Here is a 19,061-nt window from a genome sequence, read left to right on the forward strand (position 1 = left end):
CCCTGGAGAGAAGATGACATGACTTCTTCCATTTATTTAAATGACAAGGGGTGTTGAAAATATTTGAATTTCATTTGAAAATATTTCCATTTCAGAAACTTTATGCAACTCAATGATTTTCACGAGAGAAGATAAAATGACTTCTTCAAAACATATGAAATATGAGTTGGGAGTTTCAAAGGATTAAATTCAAAGTCCCATTGACATTATTTTTCAATATTGGAGTTATTTGAGTTTTATTCAAATTATTTTTCTCTAAAATAAAAATATACATAAAATAGGGTAACATGATTACCTACATCAAAAAATTGGAGAGAAATAAATTTGAAATCATTTTGGTATTTTTAAAATTATTTTTATTGGATTTTATTAAGGCAGTAGCACTGTTTGATTTATTTAAATTTGTGTGGATTTTATTTGACTTTACAAAAATGTTCATGTTGTAGAAAATCTTTTTCTGAAAATTTTGATATAGTATATGCCTATATAATATTTTTTTATTTCCTTTGTTTTATTTATTTTGTTTGTATGTGTTTTAAAAAAGGGAACTTTTCCCCGCTGACCGAACTGGGCCGGCCCAGCTCCCAGCCAAGCCACGACCCAGCCGGCCCACCGCCTCGTCTTCCAGGTTGGGACGGAGTCCCGAGCGAGCACGCGTCGCCGCCGCCGTGCCCGACCCGGCCTCGCCCGCGCTTGTCCCCTCCTCCACGCCACCGCCTTCCCCCTCCTCCTATAAATCCCGCAGCCCCGACCCCCTCTCCACTCCTCCCGTTTTCGCCGCCGCCGCTGCACACAACTGCCGCCGCCCGACAAGATCCGCCGCCGCCGCCTCCTCACCTCCTGCGCTGCAGCCGTCGCCTCGCGCCTAGCCCGCGCCCCTCCGGCGCCTCGCCGCGCGCTCGCCTCCGCGCCGCGCCGCTCGCCCGCCGAAGCCGCTTCGCCGCCGTTGCCGCAGTCGCCGGAGATGCCCGCCCCACCGCCGGAGTTGACCGAACCGGCCGAACCGGTAAGACCGACGTCGACCGGTCCAGATCGGTTTAGAAAAAAACGTTTTGTTTCATTATGCAGCGGATGTTTTCCGTTTAGACCTCCTTAGCGAACGGTTTTTGTTAGTAAGCGTTCGGCAGCGAACGTTCGCTCGGTAGAGTTTTTCTTTTCTTTTTAAATTCGGCCAGGGGCTTATCCATGAATATTTTATTTACATATTAGTCCCTAATCTTCAAACGGCTACAACTTTTTACTCGTTTGTCCAAATCCAATGAAACCAACGCCCACTTCTTCGTTATGATCCCCTCTATCCAGTAAAACAATTTAAACATGTTTTTGAAAGTTTTAAAATTTGAATTCAAACAGATTTGTATACAAACTTCGTTTGATCGTAACTTGAGTTTCGTAGCTCCGTTTGAGTTGATTCTTTTTGCTAATCGAAGCTCTTGACCTAAACTTTCTGATAAGGCCAAATTCACATAATTTTGGTACTGTAGAATTTTTTTATGTTGCAAGAGTTATTTTCTTGGTTTTAATTATTTCCGAATCGTCTTCTTCGATCTTTCTAATCTTTTGAGTGATTGCTTATGTGTGGTTACTATTGCTTGCTTACGATAGATTGACGGAGTGTGACGAGTAGATCTATCAAGAGTTTTGAGTGCGAATCATCTTCATCAACATTGCAGGCAAGTAACACTTTGATCATACTCTTCCATACCCAGTTTTTATTGCATTAGATCAATCCTCAAACACTGCATGGTTAGGATCTAATTAAACTGTGGGTATTGGGAAGTAGATGAGGTAGTACCTATTACCTGTTTTATTATCAAACCCTTGGGAGTTACTTCTACGTTTGCTATTATATCGCTATGCTATGCTTGTAGACGTGGATTGGATTTGAGAGATATTCATGACATATGTGAGATTGTTAATTAGTGGTTTACCTAAGGTGGCAACTAAAACTCACATCTGGGTGGATTGAGGCACCTGGAGAACCCAGTGTTGCCTGTAGTTTTGGATATCCCGGAGTACCCGTGTGATTATCCTATGGACCGCCACCCAGGCTCAAAGGGATCATGAGATTATTCATGCTAGAAACTTCCGTGTGCAGCCACAAGCTATTATGGGCTCTAGCATAGTTGATTAAGTTGTGTGAGCTCTTGAAGAGGTAGACTAGCAGATGTAGGGGATGTAGGTGGTACGGTCTACCCAGAGTAGAGAGTTTACACTTCTGAAAGACTGTGTCTCGGTCATCCGTTTCTCAAACATCATGTAGTGCGAGAATCAAGCGGAGGCGATCGAGTCTTGTGGGGAAAAGTGCACAAACCTCTGCAGAGTGTACAAACTAATCATGGTTAGCCGTGTCCCCGGTTATGGACATCTTGAGTATCTAGTACTTGGATTATCCCGTTGATCTCATCATGTTACTTTAATTAATTTTGTTGGGTTAATGATGTTACTTAATTGGGATTGAGTTGGAGGTACCTTCTCAATGTTTAACAACCACCATGATAGTTAAATAAAATTTATTCCTTTGCAGTAGGGAAAAATTGGCTTTTCGCAAAAACATTATAACCATAGAGCTTTTCCACCAGCCATATATGCATGTAGTGATAGCCTTTGTTCATCCTTTCTCTATGGTGTGAATTTGCCAGCATATTCCATGTGCTGACCCGTTTTCGGGCTGCAACGTTTCATGTTGCAGGATTCTTACGACGAGTAAGTGATACGTTAGGGTTACGATTTCTACACTCAACTTTGCCGTTGGTGTTGATGGGAATCCGCAACCTTGTTACTTCCGCTATTTGGATTGAGGTAATAGTATTTACGTTACTTTATACATGTGATTTACCTCTGTTATAAATCCTCGAGTACTGTGTGTGTCAGCATACCGATCCACGGATGACACTTAAGCACAGAGACTTGATCCATTCGGGTCGGGTCGCTACACGTACCATCAAATTCAGCTTTCATCTTTCGGTATGGGTGAGTTTTCCGTAAGAACCTACGATGACGCAAATACACGGTTTCGTGCGAGTTGGGAAATCTTCTGCTAGCTGTCCTATCCATGCATGTGACATGCTACCTCTTGAGCATGCGTTGGTTTTCCCTTGAAGAGGAAAGGGTGATGCAGCAAAGTAGCGTAAGTATTTCCCTCAGTTTTTGAGAACCAAGGTATCAATCCAGTACGAGACTACATGCAAATCCCTAGTACCTGCAGAAACAATTAAGAACCTTCCAACCAACGCGATAAAGGGGTTGTCAATCCCTTCACGCCACTTGCAAAAGTGAGATCTGATAAAGATAATAAGGTAAATATTTTTGGTATTTTTGTTGTATAGAATGCAAAGTAAAGAATGCAAAATAAACAATGATAGAAATAGCAAGTTGACGGGAGATTAATATAATGGAAAATAGACCCGGGGGCCATAGGTTTCACTAGTGGCTTCTCTGAAGATAGCATATTCTACGGTGGGTGAACAAATTACTGTCAAGCAATTGATAGAAAAGCGCATAGTTATGAGAATATCTAGGCATGATCATGTATATAGGCATCACGTCTGTGACAAGTAGACCGAAACGATTCGGCATCTACTACTATTACTCCACACATCGACCGCTATCCAGCATGCATCTAGAGTATTAAGTTCATAAGAACAGAGTAACGCATTAGGCAAGATGACATGATGTAGAGGGATAAGCTCAAGCAATATGATATAAACCCCATCTTTTTATCCTCGATGACAACAATACAATACGTGCCTTGCTGCCCCTGCTGTCACTGGGAAAGGACACCGCAAGATTGAACCCAAAGCTAAGCACTTCTCCCATTGCAAGAAAGATCAATCTAGTAGGCCAAACTAAACCGATAATTCGAAGAGACTTGCAAAGATATCAAATCATGCATATAAGAATTCAGAGAAGAATCAAATATCGTTGATAGATAATCTTGATCATAAACCCACAATTCATCGGATCTCGACAAACACACCGCAAAAAGTATTACATCGAATAGATCTCCAAGAAGATCGAGGAGAACTTTGTATTGAGATCCAAAGAGAGAGAAGAAGCCATCTAGCTAATAACTATGGACCCGAAGGTCTGTGGTAAACTACTCACAAATCATCGGAGAGGCCATGGTGTTGATGTAGAGGCCCTCCGTGATCGATTCCCCCTCCGGCGGAGCGCCGGAAAAGGCCCCAAGATGGGATCTCACGGGTACAGAAGGTTGCGGCGGTGGAAAAAGTGTTTCGTGGCTCCCCTAGATGTTTTCAGGGTATAAGAGTATATATAGGCGAAGGAAGTAGGTCGGTGGAGCTACGAGGGGCCCACGAGGGTGGGGGCGCGCCTACCCCCCTGGGCGTGCCTCCCTGCCTCGTGGCCGCCTCATTGCTTCCTTGACGTCCACTCCAAGTCTCCTAGATTGCGTTTGTTCCAAAAACGATCCTCGCGAAGGTTTCATTTTCCGTTTGGATTCCGTTTGATATTCCTTTTCTGCGAAACACTGAAATAGGCAAAAAAACAGCAATATGCACTGGGCCTTCGATTAATAGGTTAGTCCCAAAATATAAAAGTGCATAATAAAGCCCATTAGACATCCAAAACAGATAATATAATAGCATGGAACAATCAAAAATTATAGATACGTTGGAGACGTATCAAGCATCCCCAAGCTTAATTCATGCTCGTCCTCGAGTAGGTAAATGATAAAAACAGAATTTTTGATGTGGAATGCTACCTAACATAATTTTCAATGTAATTCTCTTTATTGTGGCATGAATGTTCAGATCGAAAAGATTCAAGATAAAATTTTAATATTGACATAAAAATAGTAATACTTCAAGCATACTAACCAAGCAATTATGTCTTATCAAAATAACATAGCCAAAGAAAGTTATCCCTACAAAATCATATAGTGTGGCTATGCTCTATCTTCATCACACAAAGTATTTAATCATGCACAACCCCGATGACAACCGAAGCAATTGTTTCATACTTTTGATGTTCTCAAACTTTTTCAACTTTCACGCAATACATGAGCGTGAGCCATGGACATAGCACTATAGGTGGAATAGATTGGTGGTTGTGGAGAAGACAAAAAGGAGAAGATAGTCTCACATCAACTAGGCGTATCAACGGGCTATGGAGATGCCCATCAATAAATATTAATGTGAGTGAGTAGGGATTGCCATGCAACAGATGCACTTAGAGCTATAAGTGTATGAAAGCTCAAAAAGAAACTAAGTGGGTGTGCATCCAACTTGCTTGCTCATGAAGACCTAGGGCATTTTGAGGAAGCCCATCTTTGGAATATACAAGCCAAGTTCTATAATGAAAAATTCCCACTAGTATATGAAAGTGACAAAATAAGAAACTCTCTATCATGAAGATCATGGTGCTATTTTGAAGCACAAGTGTGGAAAAAGGATAGTAACATTGTCCCTTCTCTCTTTTTCTCTCATTTTTTTCCTTTTTTTATTTGGGCTTCTTTGGCCTCTTTTTTTATTTGGGCTTCTTTGGCCTCTCTTTTTTTATAGTCCGGAGTCTCATCCCGACTTGTGGGGGAATCATAGTCTCCATCAGCCTTTCCTCACATGGGACAATGTTCTAATAATGAAAATCATCACACTTCCATTAACTTACAACTCAAGAATTACAACTCAATACTTAGAACAAAATATGACTCTATGTGAATGCCTCCGGCGGTGTACTGGGATATGCAATGAATCAAGAGTGACATGTATGAAGGAATTATAAAGGTGGCTTTGCCACAAATACGATGTCAACTACATAATCATGCAAAGCAATATGACAATGATGGAGCGTGTCATAATAAACAGAACGGTGGAAAGTTGCATGGCAATATATCTCGGAATGGCTATGGAAATGCCATAATAGGTAGGTATGGTGGCTGTTTTGAGGAAGTTATATGGTGGGTGTATGATACCGGCGAAAGTTGCGCGGTATTAGAGAGGCTAGCAATGGTGGAAGGGTGAGAGTGCGTATAATCCATGGACTCATCATTAGTCATAAAGAACTCACATACTTATTGCAAAAATCTATTAGTTATTGAAACGAAGTACTACGCGCATGCTCCTAGGGGGATAGATTGGTAGGAAAAGACCATCGCTCGTCCCCGACTGCCACTCATAAGGAAGACAATCGGTAAATAAATCATGCTTCGACTTCATCACATAACGGTTCACCATACGTGCATGCTACGGGAATCACAAACTTTAACACAAGTAGCTCTCCGATTCACAATTACTCAACTAGCATGACTCTAATATCACCATCTTCATATCTCAAAACAATCATTAATAATCAAACTTCTCATAGTATTCAATGCACTCTATATGAAAGTTTTTATTATACCCATCTTGGATGTCTATCATATTAGGACTAAATTCATAACCAAAAGCAAATTACCATGCTGTTATAAAAGAATCTCAAAATAATATAAGTGAAGCATGAGAGATCAATTATTTCTACAAAATAAAACCACCACCGTGCTCTAAAAAGGTATAAGTTAAGCACTAGTGCAAAATTATCTAGCTCAAAAGATATAAGTGAAGCACATAGAGTATTCTAATAAATTCCGATTCATGTGTGTCTCTCCAAAAAGGTGTGTACAGCAAGGATGATTGTGGTAAACCAAAAATCAAAGACTCAAATACTACAAGACGCTCCAACCAAAACACATATCATGTGGTGAATAAAAATATAGCATCGAGTAAAGTTACCGATAGACGAAGACGAAAGAGGGGATGCCTTCCGGGGCATCCCCAAGCTTAGGCTTTTGGTTGTCCTTGAATTTTACCTTGGCGTGCCTTGGGCATCCCCAAGCTTAGGCTCTTGCCACTCCTTGTTCCAAAATCCATCAAATCTTTACCCAAAAACTTGAAAACTTCACAACACAAAACTCAACAGAAAATCTCATGAGCTCCATTAGCGAAATAAAACAAACCACCACTTTAAGGTACTGTAATGAACTCATTATTTATTTATATTGGTGTTAAACCTACTGTATTCCAACTTCTCTATGGTTCATACCCCCCGATACTAGCCATAGATTTATCAAAATAAGCAAACAACACACGAAAAACAGAATCTGTCAAAAACAGAACAATCTGCAGTAATCTGTATCAAACGCAAACTTCCGTAACTCAGAAAATTCTACCAAAATAGGAATACCTAGATAATTTGATTATTGATCTACTGCAATTCGAATCAGTATTTTATCACTTTCTGGTAATTTTTAACGATTGTTTTCGTGAGCAGAAAGTTTCTGTCTTTTTCAGCAAAATCAAATAATTATCACCCAAGAAGATCCTATAGGGTTTACTTGGCACAAATACTAATTAAAACATAAAACCACATCTAACAAGAGGCTAGATGAAATATTTATTACTAAACAGGAACAAAAATAAAATTGGGTTTCCTCCCAACAAGCGCTATCGTTTAACGCCCCTAGCTTGGCATTGATAATTTTAATGATGCTCACATGAAAGATAGCAATTTGAAACACAAAGAGAGCATCATAAAACACGTGACAAACAAATCTAAGTCTAAAATTCTTCCTATGCCTAGGAATTTTATAAGCAAACAAATTATCATAGCAAGCAAAAATTAGCATATGCAAGGAAGAAGAAAGAGACAATAGCAATCTCAACATGACGAGAGGTAATTTAGTAAGATAAAAATTTCTACAACCATATTTTCCTCTCTCATAATAATTTCATGTAAGATCATAGGCAAATTCAACAAAATAGCTATCACATGACATATTCTCAACACGATCCACATGCATGCGAAGTTGACACTCTTCCAAAATAGTGGGATTATCATTAACTAAAGTCATGACCTCTCCAAACCCACTTTTATCAAAAATACCATGAGATTGAACATACTCCAAATATGTGGGATCTAAAGTTGACACTCTTCCGAACCCACTTTCAATATTATTGCAAACACTATTATCTATCTCATATTCATTATGGGGCTTAAATAAATTTTCAAGATCATAAGAAGAATCACCCCAATCATGATCATTGCAACAAGTAGTAGACATAGCAAAACTAGCATCCCCAAGCTTAGGGTTTTGCATATTATTAGCACAATTGACATCAAGAGAATTTATAGTAAAATCATTGCAATCATGTTTTTTATTCAAGGAGCTATCGTGAATCTCTTCATCACAATTTTCAGATTCAAGAATTTCAAACAAAACCTCATAAAGATAATCTAGTGCACTCAAATCACTACAAATTGGATCATCATAACTGGATCTCTTAAAAAGTTTAGCAACGGGATGAGGATCCATAAACTTTTAGCAAGCGAAGATGCAAGCAAAGAAGAAGGCACATGGAAGAGGGCGAATAAAACGGCAAGGGTGAAGTGGGGGAGAGGAAAACGAGAGGCAAATGGCAAATAATGTAATGCGAGGGATAAGAGTTTGTGATGGGTACTTGGTATGTATTGACTTGTGCATAGATCTCCCCGGCAACAGTGCCAGAAATCCTTCTTGCTACCTCTTGAGCATGCGTTGGTTTTCCCTTGAAGAGGAAAGGGTGATGCAGCAAAGTAGCGTAAGTATTTCCCTTAGTTTTTGAGAACCAAGGAATCAATCCAGTAGGAGACTACATGCAAATCCCTAGTACCTGCACAAAAAATTAAGAACCTTGCAACCAACGCGATAAAGGGGTTGTCAATCCCTTCACGCCCACTTGCAAAAGTGAGATCTGGTAAAGGTAATAGGGTAAATATTTTTTGTATTTTTGTTGTATAGAATGAAAAGTAAATAATGCAAAATAAACGGCGACAGAAATAACAAGTTGACGGGAGATTAATATAATGGAAAATAGACCGGGGGGCCATAGGTTTCACTAGTGGCTTCTCTCAAGATAGCATATTCTACGGTGGGTGAACAAATTACTGTCGAGCAATTGATAGAAAAGCGCATAGTTATGAGAATATATAGGCATGATCATGTATATAGGCATCACGTCTGTGACAAGTAGACCAAAACGATTCTGCATCTACTACTATTACTTCACACGTCGACCGCTATCCAGCATGCATCTAGAGTATTAAGTTCATAAGAACAGAGTAATGCATTAGGCAAGATGACATGATGTAGAGGGATAAACTCAAGCAATATGATATAAACCCCATCTTTTTATCCTCGATGGCAACAATACAATACGTGCCTTGCTGCCCCTGCTGTCACTGGGAAAGGACACCGCAAGATTGAACCCAAAGCTAAGCACTTCTCCCATTGCAAGAAAGATCAATCTAGTAGGCCAAACTAAACCGATAATTCGAAGAGACTTGCAAAGATATCAAATCATGCATATAAGAATTCAGAGAAGAATCAAATATTGTTCATAGATAATCTTGATCATAAACCCACAATTCATCAGACCTCGACAAACACACCACAAAAAGTATTGCATCGAATAGATCTCCAAGAAGATTGAGGAGAACTTTGTATTGAGATCCAAAGAGAGAGAAGAAGCCATCTAGCTAATAACTATGGACCCGAAGGTCTGTGGTAAACTACTCACACATCATCGGAGAGGCCATGGTGTTGATGTAGAGGCCCTCCGTGATTGATCCCCCCTCCGGCGGAGCGCAGGAAAAGGCCCCAAGATGGGATATCACGGGTACAGAAGGTTGCGGCGGTGGAAAAGTGTTTTGTGCCTCCCGTGGATGTTTTCAGGGTATAAGAGTATATATAGGCGAAAAAAGTAGGTCGATGGAGCTATGAGGGGCCCACGAGGGTGGGGGCGCGCCTACCCTCTGAGCGCGCCTCTGTGCCTCGTGGCCGCCTCGTTGCTTCCTTGACGTCCACTCCAAGTCTCCTGGATTGCGTTTGTTCCAAAAACGATCCTCGCGAAGGTTTCATTCCGTTTGGATTCCGTTTGATATTCCTTTTCTGCGAAACACTGAAATAGGCAAGAAAACAACAATTTGCACTGGGCCTTCGGTTAATAGGTTAGTCCCAAAAATAATATAAAAAGGTATATTAAAGCCCATTAAACATCCAAAACAGATAATATAATAGCATGGAACAATCAAAAATTATAGATACGTTGGAGACGTATCAAGCATCCCCAAGCTTAATTCCTGCTCGTCCTCGAGTAGGTAAATGATAAAAACAGAAAATGGGCTTTTCGTCCTGGGCGGGCTGGAGACACAGCTGCATGACATTCTTTGGGCCGTCCATGACAGAAAAAACCATGGTAGAAGCGAGGGCGAGGGATATATCAGGGTGTTCCCAGTTACGGTGGGTGGTCGGGGCCGAGCGATGCACAGAGGTTTGCGCGTTTCTCTCATACATGCACGCGCGTGGGTGCGAGGCGTTGGGCTCTAACTGAACCCGAGCGAGGCATTCGCCTACTGAACCCGAGCGATTGCACTGCAGGCTACGCGTTACTGAACCCAAGCGATCGATCGATGGCTGTTAACTAAACCCAATCGAGCGATTCCTTCGCTACTGCTGCTAACTGAAGCCGGTCGTTGCTGCCTCTGGATGAACAGTGAGCGTTGCTAGGGGGGTTTGGATGAACAGTTCCCGGTGGGGGTGGATGAACAGGACCCTGTGGTGTTGCCTCTGGATGAACAGGACCCCGATTAATCGAGCCGGTTGGGGCTGGATGAACAGGACCCCGTGGAGGGCTGGATGAACAGGACCACTCCGTGGAGGGCTGGATGAACAGTAGACGATGGAGGGCTGGATGAACAGTAGCCCGTGGAGGGGTGGTTGAACAGGAGCCCGTGGAGAGGGCTGGTTGAACACTAGCCAGTGGAGTAGCGCGCGGTGGAGGCTGGATGAACAGGAGCCCGTGGATAAACAGTCGCAGGTGGAGGCTGGAGGAGGTCGACGATGGATGAACAGTAGCCTGTGGAGGCTGGAGGGGGTCGACGGTGGAGATGAACGGTATCGCGTGGAGTCCCGTTTTGCGGTACGCCACACCCCTCCGATGAACAGGACCCCCGTTTCGACTGTAGCGCTCCAACACAAGTCTGTTTCCTCCGTTTTGGGGTACGCCACACCCCTCCCGATCAACAGGACCCCGTTTCGACCGTAGGAGGTCCAACACAAGTCCGTTTCCTCTATTTTGCGGTACGCCAGACCCCTCTCGATGAACAGGATCCCGTTTCGAACGTGGCCGGTCAAACACAAGGCCGTTTCCTCTGTTTTGCGGTACGCCAGGCCTCGTTTCCATCGGCTGTTCCGTCCAAGCCCTCCCGATGAACACGACGACGCTTTCCGTTCCGACCCAGCCGGTTGGCTCCCCATGAACACGACGACGACGCAGTTTCTCTGTTCTGACCCAGCCATGTACACGAGCCCTGGCTGTACGTATGTGCGGGTAGGTGTTCGAGACCCCACCCGTATGTACGTACGTGGCCGTATTTTCTTTCTTGCACCCTGGCCGTTGTACGTACGCGTACATGCTACGTGCGCGCCTCTACTACGACACGTGCGCGTCTACATCTACCAGTATGTACATACACGTTCGCGACCAGAATGACAAAGCTATGTACGCTTTGACCAGGTGGGTCCCGACTGTCACGCACTTCCTTGCATGCGAAGATGTAGCTGGTGGGTCCCAGCAGTCAGGGGGCGAATCGTTTTTTTTGCCCGGACGCACTTCCTTGCGTGCGAAGATGTAGCTGGTGGGTCCCAGCAGTCAGGTGCGAAACATTTTTTTCACGAAATACGGTGGCCCGTCCGATGGGTCCCTGCTGTCAGGTGGAGGAATAATTATTTTGCACGTTATAAGGAGGCACTTCCTTGCGGCCGTCGTGGACCCAGCTGTCAGCCTCTCCACGTACAGTACTCTTCCGATGGAAGTCGTTCCTTGACCATGTTGACCATGCCGCGCCGAGAGCACCAGGGCGGTGGACGACGGTGAGGCCTAGGAAGGGGACGACGCGGAGCCGGGGAAGACGCGGCAGTGGAAGCCTGCGCGGAGAGGAGTACGAGGGTTCACTAGTTCGGCTGCGGTGTGAGGCTGCCGTCGCCGCAGAATAACAGGGGGTGTGGGTGAGTGGAGGGATGGCCTGGCCAGCGGTGGGAGTAGTAGGGGCGGTGAGGCCTCCGCGGCAGCACAGCCGGCAACGGGAGGCAAGAGCAGGCGGCACGACCAGCGCTGGTTTGGGCGGCTGGAGCAAGAAGACCAGAGGTTGAAGAAGCACTACGGCCGTTGGATGGACATCGTACGGTCACTGGAGCTTGAATCGTTTATATTGACTAAGTTGACAAAGCCCTTGGTACGCGTCAACTTAGTAGGCCCACAGGTCAGCCTCCGAAACGGTGCGCCCCAGATGTCAGGGGGAGGAATCATTTTTTGGGCGGCCGAAGTTAGGATATCCGAGATTGAAGAAGAAGCATGACATCCGGTGGATAGACATCCAACGGCCACTGCTTCTAGAACCGTGTGTTGACTATAATAAGTTGACAAAGCCTTGCATACGCGTCAACTTTTTTTTAGGGGACGCATCAACTTAGTAGGCCCACAAGTGTGTGGCAGAGAACTTATAGCCCATTTGCGATTTGTAAGAATGTACAGCCCATTTTTGAATTCTAACGGAATTTACTACAACCCATTTACAGTTTGTTAAAAGTACAGCCCATTTTCTAGCTAGGACAACGATTAATAATTTCAACCAACCGTTCAAGACAGAATTCAATAAGATTTCCCACATTTTGATGGGATCCGAAATATTTTTATCCCGAAATTTCTAGTGAGATTAAATATAAATTTGTATTACGTAAAAATCCAACGAAACATTGCGCGCGCAACAATTAAAAGTTAAGATTTTCAAAATCCATAAATAATATTTTATAAACTAATTTCGTGTTTGGTGCATTTTTTATAGTTAAAGCCCATTTTTTATAATTACATCCCATTTATTATTTTTTAAAGCCCATTTTCCTATTAAGCCTAATGCATCCCTCCTAGGAAAGATTTGCAGCCCAGCGGGGCGGAGAATAACAAGTTGACCTTGCCTGGGTATTCCTTAAAAAACGTATAGCTGGGCTAGCCATTTTCATCTTGAAAAAAATTAATATCTGGGCTGGATATCTGTCCTGGGCTAGACGGGCCATAGCCCGCCCAGTTAATACCCTGCTCTCCTCTGAACAACAACGAAAACATCGCCAAGAAAAACTCTGCAGTGCTCACGCCTCAAAAACACAAATACTGCTCGAGCTGCTTGGTCCCAGCTATCGGCCGCACCTTGTGCAATTCTCTCGTTTATATTGACTACATAGGTTGACAATGGTGTGGGACCGTGATGTCAGGAAACCAGGAGGAAGCAAAAAAATATAGTTGTACATAATAAGGAGGCACTTGCATACGTACGGCTATGGCCCTAGTGGGTCCCTACTGTCAACCAGTCAAAATGAAGTCATCTCCTGAATCCTCATGTTCATTGACCATGTTAACAATGCTCGGCGCCACGGCGAGCGCAACAACTCGAAGGACGACGGAGAGGGCCTCGCGGGCCCTACGGATGGTCTGATACAGCGCCCGCTGCTCATTCAGGAAGCCAGGATCATCGGACACCTATGAGCACCTTCGAGAGACTGAGACGGCATGAAACGGTAAGGCCGCGCTTGGGAGCTCTGGTTTATTTCACACCTGTATTAAGATACAAGTGTAATTTACTCGTCATCGGAAACAACGCGTAAAATACAGGCGTAATGAAACCGAGGGCCCGAGGTCTGTAAGTAAAACCGGCGGGTTACGCGTGTAATTTGAGAGACCAGTGTATATTTTACTAGTCGAAATCGACCAACCAAGCGCTTCGCCCGAGACCATCTGCTTTTTTACAAGCGTCAGTTTTACAAGCGGTTTTGGTTGGAAAACGACGATCCAATCACGGCCTAAGATGATGAGTTGGTCGGAAGATCATATGGTTTCACGTCTAACCTACCCGACTTGTCGTATAGGCTATGAATGAAACATAAGACGATGAACTTCTTAAGCACGGAAACAACAGAAGAGGATGATCTTCTTAACAAGCAAATCACTGGCATTAGATCGACATGCAAAACAATACGAAGCATTATTCTCAGGAGGCACGGTGAACAGCTCGTGATGCCGCATGCCACAACATTCCAAGCTCAACTTTGCAATCAAACACAAGGCCTGGCATTACATAGACAATATTCAGAACAAACTCTTAAAATATCTTACATAAGTCAACATTCATGTGACTATGCATCTCAGCAGAGTAAATATTTACTTCTGAACTGAAGACAGGAATAGGAAAAAACGATCGACGTTGCTCACAGCAAAGGGCGTCCCACTCAAAAATATCAAATGCATGTCTTCTGGCTAACATCAATGAGCAAAAATTGACAAGGTTTTCCAATTCCAATATATTAAACTAATGTCAACTTTGACAAGCTTTTCCCATTCAAAATATGTAATGCCTATGATTGTGGAACGGGCAGGGTTTGTCATCAGTTTGTCATCTGATAGTCCGGTGGCTCAAGGTGACGACGAATGATTAGAGAACCATTCGATGTATTGTGCATGATGAAGTATTATGGAGGACACGAACCATCTGAACATTTTGTGCAGTTCCACTAAAATCAAGCTGAGCATCCCTGTGGATTTCGTATTTATATGCTGCCAGAAAACAAAGACACATCAGCACACACATGAATATTGGCCCCAGTGTCAACCCACCAATCGGTGGACTAACAAACTGAAAGTACGGTAAACAGATTACCATACCCAGATGCCCCATCATTGTTGCTTAGAGTGACATTGACAGACTTGGAGTCCTGTCCTGGCTTCTTGGTACTTGTTTGGGCACTTGTTTGCCCAGTGTTCCTCCGAACCACAAGTAAAGCAGCCATCTCTCTTTTTGTCTTTCTTCTTACCCTTCTTAATGGCCGACGCTGGCAGCACCATTCAAACATATAGTCCGGTGGCTCAAGGTGACGACGAATGATTAGAGAACCATTCGATGTATTGTGCATGATGAAGTATTATGGAGGACACAAACCATCTGGACATTTTGTGCAGTTCCACTAAAATCAAGCTGAGCATCCCTGTGGATATCGTATTTATATGCTGCAAGAAAACAAAGACACAGCAGCACACACATGAATATTGGCCCCAGTGTCAACCCACCAATCGGTGGACTAACAAACTGAAAGTACGGTAAACAGATTACCATACCCAGATGCCCCATCATTGTTGCTTAGAATGACATTGACAGATTTGGAGTCCTGTCCTGGCTTCCTGTACTTGTTTGGGCACTTTTTGCCCAGTGCACTCCACGTGTTGTAGAGTTTCCTATGCTCTCTGCAGACTAGTCATGTCACCAGCGTCTACTAATACTCTGTAAAGCTTCTCGATCATTCCTTGTGTAATGTAGCGCAAACAGTGACTGCTTCTTTCTGCAAAGTGGTAAGACCAACTGGACCCACTAATGCAGCAGTTTGCCTTAGACACATTGGCTCCTTTTGTGCAGTTCAACTAAAATCAAAGTCGGAATAAAACCGAGCTTTAATTTTGATATCCCTGTAAGCAACAATAGGTATAAGGGAAACAATTACTGAGAAATAACGGTTGATGACTTGTACTCCCAGAAGAAAAACATCTACTGATCTACCTTATCTTAATGGGAAACAAAGCAGGAGAGTAGCAATTCTCAATCAGTGTGATTCATTCATATTAACTGAGACATTATCTTAACAATGCCTTGTTTCAACATGTATAAAGAACGACAAAGCAGAAAAGTATCATTCCTAAAACAATGCGACTGATTCATTTTAACAGAGACATTATCTTAACAATACCTTGGTTAAACATGTAGAAAGAACTACAAAGCAGGATAGTACCATTTGTAAAACACTGTAACTGATATATAATAACAGAGACATTATCTGAACAATACATTTCTTAAACATGTACTCCGGCCGATCCCTAACAGAAATGGTACTCCCGCCGATCCCTAACAAGTGTTGCAGTTTTGAACTAAGATTCAGTAGTTAATTCTGAGGAAAGTAGGTACTGACCTTTCAAGACCAAGATTTGAAACAACTCCTGAGGAAGATCTAAAAGAGATCTCAACACATATATGGAAATCCGGTCTCATTTTGTGCAGTTCCACCAAAATTAAGCGAAGCAAAATGTCGCAATAGCAACAAGTTGAATAGATATCCCTGTTTTAACAGAGGCAAAAAAGGAATCAATTACTGGCCAATAAAGGAGGATGAAACATGCGGCCACAAAAATGGTAATCCCGCCAATCCCTAACAAGTGTTGCAGTTTTGAAATAAGATTCAGTAGTTAATTCTGAGAGTGGCATTGCTTAATTTTACCAGCGGCATTAGATTAACAAAAAGCATAAACAGTTCCAGGGGAGAGTGGGCGCAACAACAACATGTGCTTCCATCTACTTATAAAGGGGGTGATGCAGAGTTTGTTGTAACAAAGCAACAAGCATAATGTCTGGGTTGGTCCCATTTTTGTTCACTACTTAATGGGAAAAGACAGCAATACAATAGCTTCAATTCAACATTTATTTAAAACAGTACCAATACAAGTAGCACAACATCTCAAAACACACTGCACGATCATGTGGATGAAGGCAAGTACCAACCTGTCATGACGCACACAAGATCACGTACGAATCTGCCAACACGAATAGGAAATCCAATCTCGTTTTGTGCAGTTGCACTGAAATCAAGTAAAGTCGCCGGTGTGACATTTAAGTTTGCTATAGCAACAAGTTGAATAGATATCCCTGATTTAACAGAGGCAAAAAAGGAAACAATTACTGCCAATAAAGGAGGATGAAACATGCGGCCACAAAAAGAAGCATCTACCTTATCTTGATGGAAAACAAAGTATAGGACAGTAACATTTCTAAAATGGTTGCATTGATTCATATTAACAGAGAAATTCTCTTAAAATAGTTCAGTAGTTAATTCTGAGAGTGGCATTGCTTAATTTTACCATCAGCATTAGATTAAGAAAAAGCATAAACAGTTCTAGGGGCGAGTGGGCGCAACACCACCATGTGCTTCCATCTACTTATAAAGGGGGTGATGCAGAGTTTGTTGTAACAAAGTAAGAAGCATCATGTCTGGGTTGGTACCCTTTTTGTTCACTACTTAATGGGAAAAGAGAGCAATACAATAGCTTCAATTCAACATTTATTTAAAACAGTACCAATACAAGTAGCACAACATCTCAAAACACACTGCACGATCATGTGGATGAAGGCAAGTACCAACCTGTCATGACGCACACAAGATCACCTACGAATCTGCCAACACAAATAGGAAATCCAATCTCGTTTTGTGCAGTTGCACTGAAATCAAGCAAAGTCACCGGTGTGACGTTTAAGTTTGCTAGGCAACAAGTTGAATAGATATCCCCATTTTAACAGAGGAAAAAAATGAAAAAATTACTGGCCAATAAAGGAGGATGAAACAAACGTCGACAAAAAGATGCATCTAGCTTATCTTGATGGAAAACAAAGTAGGACAGTAGCATTTCTAAAACAGTTGCATTGATTCATATTAAAAGAGACATTCTCTTAAAACAACATTCGTTAAGAATGTAATTTACTTTTAACAGTGGCATTGCTTCAATTTTCCAGCAGCATTCTTAGATTAACAACCGCAAAATAGTTGTATGGGACATGACATGGGACATGGGACATGCCAGCACCATGTGCGTCCACACGTATAAATGGGTGATGCAGAGTATGTAGCCAAGCAGCATATCTGCGTTGGTCCCATATTTGTTCTCTTTGAAACTTTTTCCTATGTGAGGGCAGCAAATCTAGTCCTGGACAAACTACCTGACCCCCCAGTTTCTTTCCCTTTTCAACAAAGAGTTCGGTTCCTTACAGATGTGTGTACTGGGTTACCCCCTTTTTCCCTTTTCGACCAACAAAGCGGCTGGATAGCTAGTCTATACTACTTTCCGTCCCTCCTTTCCTCATTGAACCACGTCCTAGATTCATGCTCCACCCCACCGCACCCTTCTTTCCTCTTTGAACCAAGACCTAGATTCGACTACAGAATCGAAAAAGATCCACATGCAGCTAGACCAATGACGGTTTCAAAGAAACTTATACCTTAGGGTCGTCGGGATGTGGCAAGGCGTGTAGCGGGAGGTCGGATCTGCCCACACTACGTACGGCAACGAGGAAGAAGGGGTCGGTGGCCCTCCCGCACAGGCGCTGGGTGAAAGAGAAAAGCGCAGCCGGCAGTGGATTGCCTCCCTCGCCGAAGGCGATAGAGTGAACGCTGCACCTCCTCCCCTTCCTGGTGCGACGGGATCCGGACGCCTCCTTCGCCAGCTGTGAGGGGGTGAGAGAGACAGAGGCCACAACGCAGTCTTGTTTAGATCTAGTGAAGAGGGTGAGAGACTGTGAATATAGCAAACCCTAGCAAAGGAACGCTGAGCCTCCAGCATGTATATATATATGTAGTACGGCAAGAGTGTGGAGAGTGCAAACCCTAGCGGACAAGCGCTGAGGCTCCAGCTTATATATATACTGTAGTACGGATTGAGCTCCGGTGCCTTAACTGCACCTGCTTTTGGCTGTATGACAGGTGGGCCAACCACATTTTGGGCCCACCTGTCATAAACGCAAAGGCAGGTGCACTAAACTCAATGAAGTTGCGTCCATATAGTACTCGTGTATACGACTAATATATAGTGGAGTGGTTTTCTTATTCTCTCCATAACAATCGTTTTAAATTGTGTAAGTACGAAACGAAACTCTTTATTTAACGTACCAGTGAAGAAAACTACTAGACTTCCTATGAACTAACGATCCACGCGTCCTGGTCGCACTTCCTGTCCTTCACGTGCGGTACACTACCCTTCCTTAAGTGAACAACCACACATGCGCCAAATTATCGGAAACGTGTGAGAGTGTGTAAAAATAAAGAATTTTAATTTCAATTATCGGAAAGGTTTGAGAGTATGTACAGTTTGCCCTCTCTAATAATTATGGTTTGTTGTGTTCGGCCTAAACTTGGTCAAACTTTACAAAGTTTGACTTCAGTCAAATCT

The sequence above is a fragment of the Triticum aestivum genome, chromosome 2D, assembly GCF_018294505.1.
Source record: "Triticum aestivum cultivar Chinese Spring chromosome 2D, IWGSC CS RefSeq v2.1, whole genome shotgun sequence".
NCBI lineage: Eukaryota > Viridiplantae > Streptophyta > Magnoliopsida > Poales > Poaceae > Triticum > Triticum aestivum.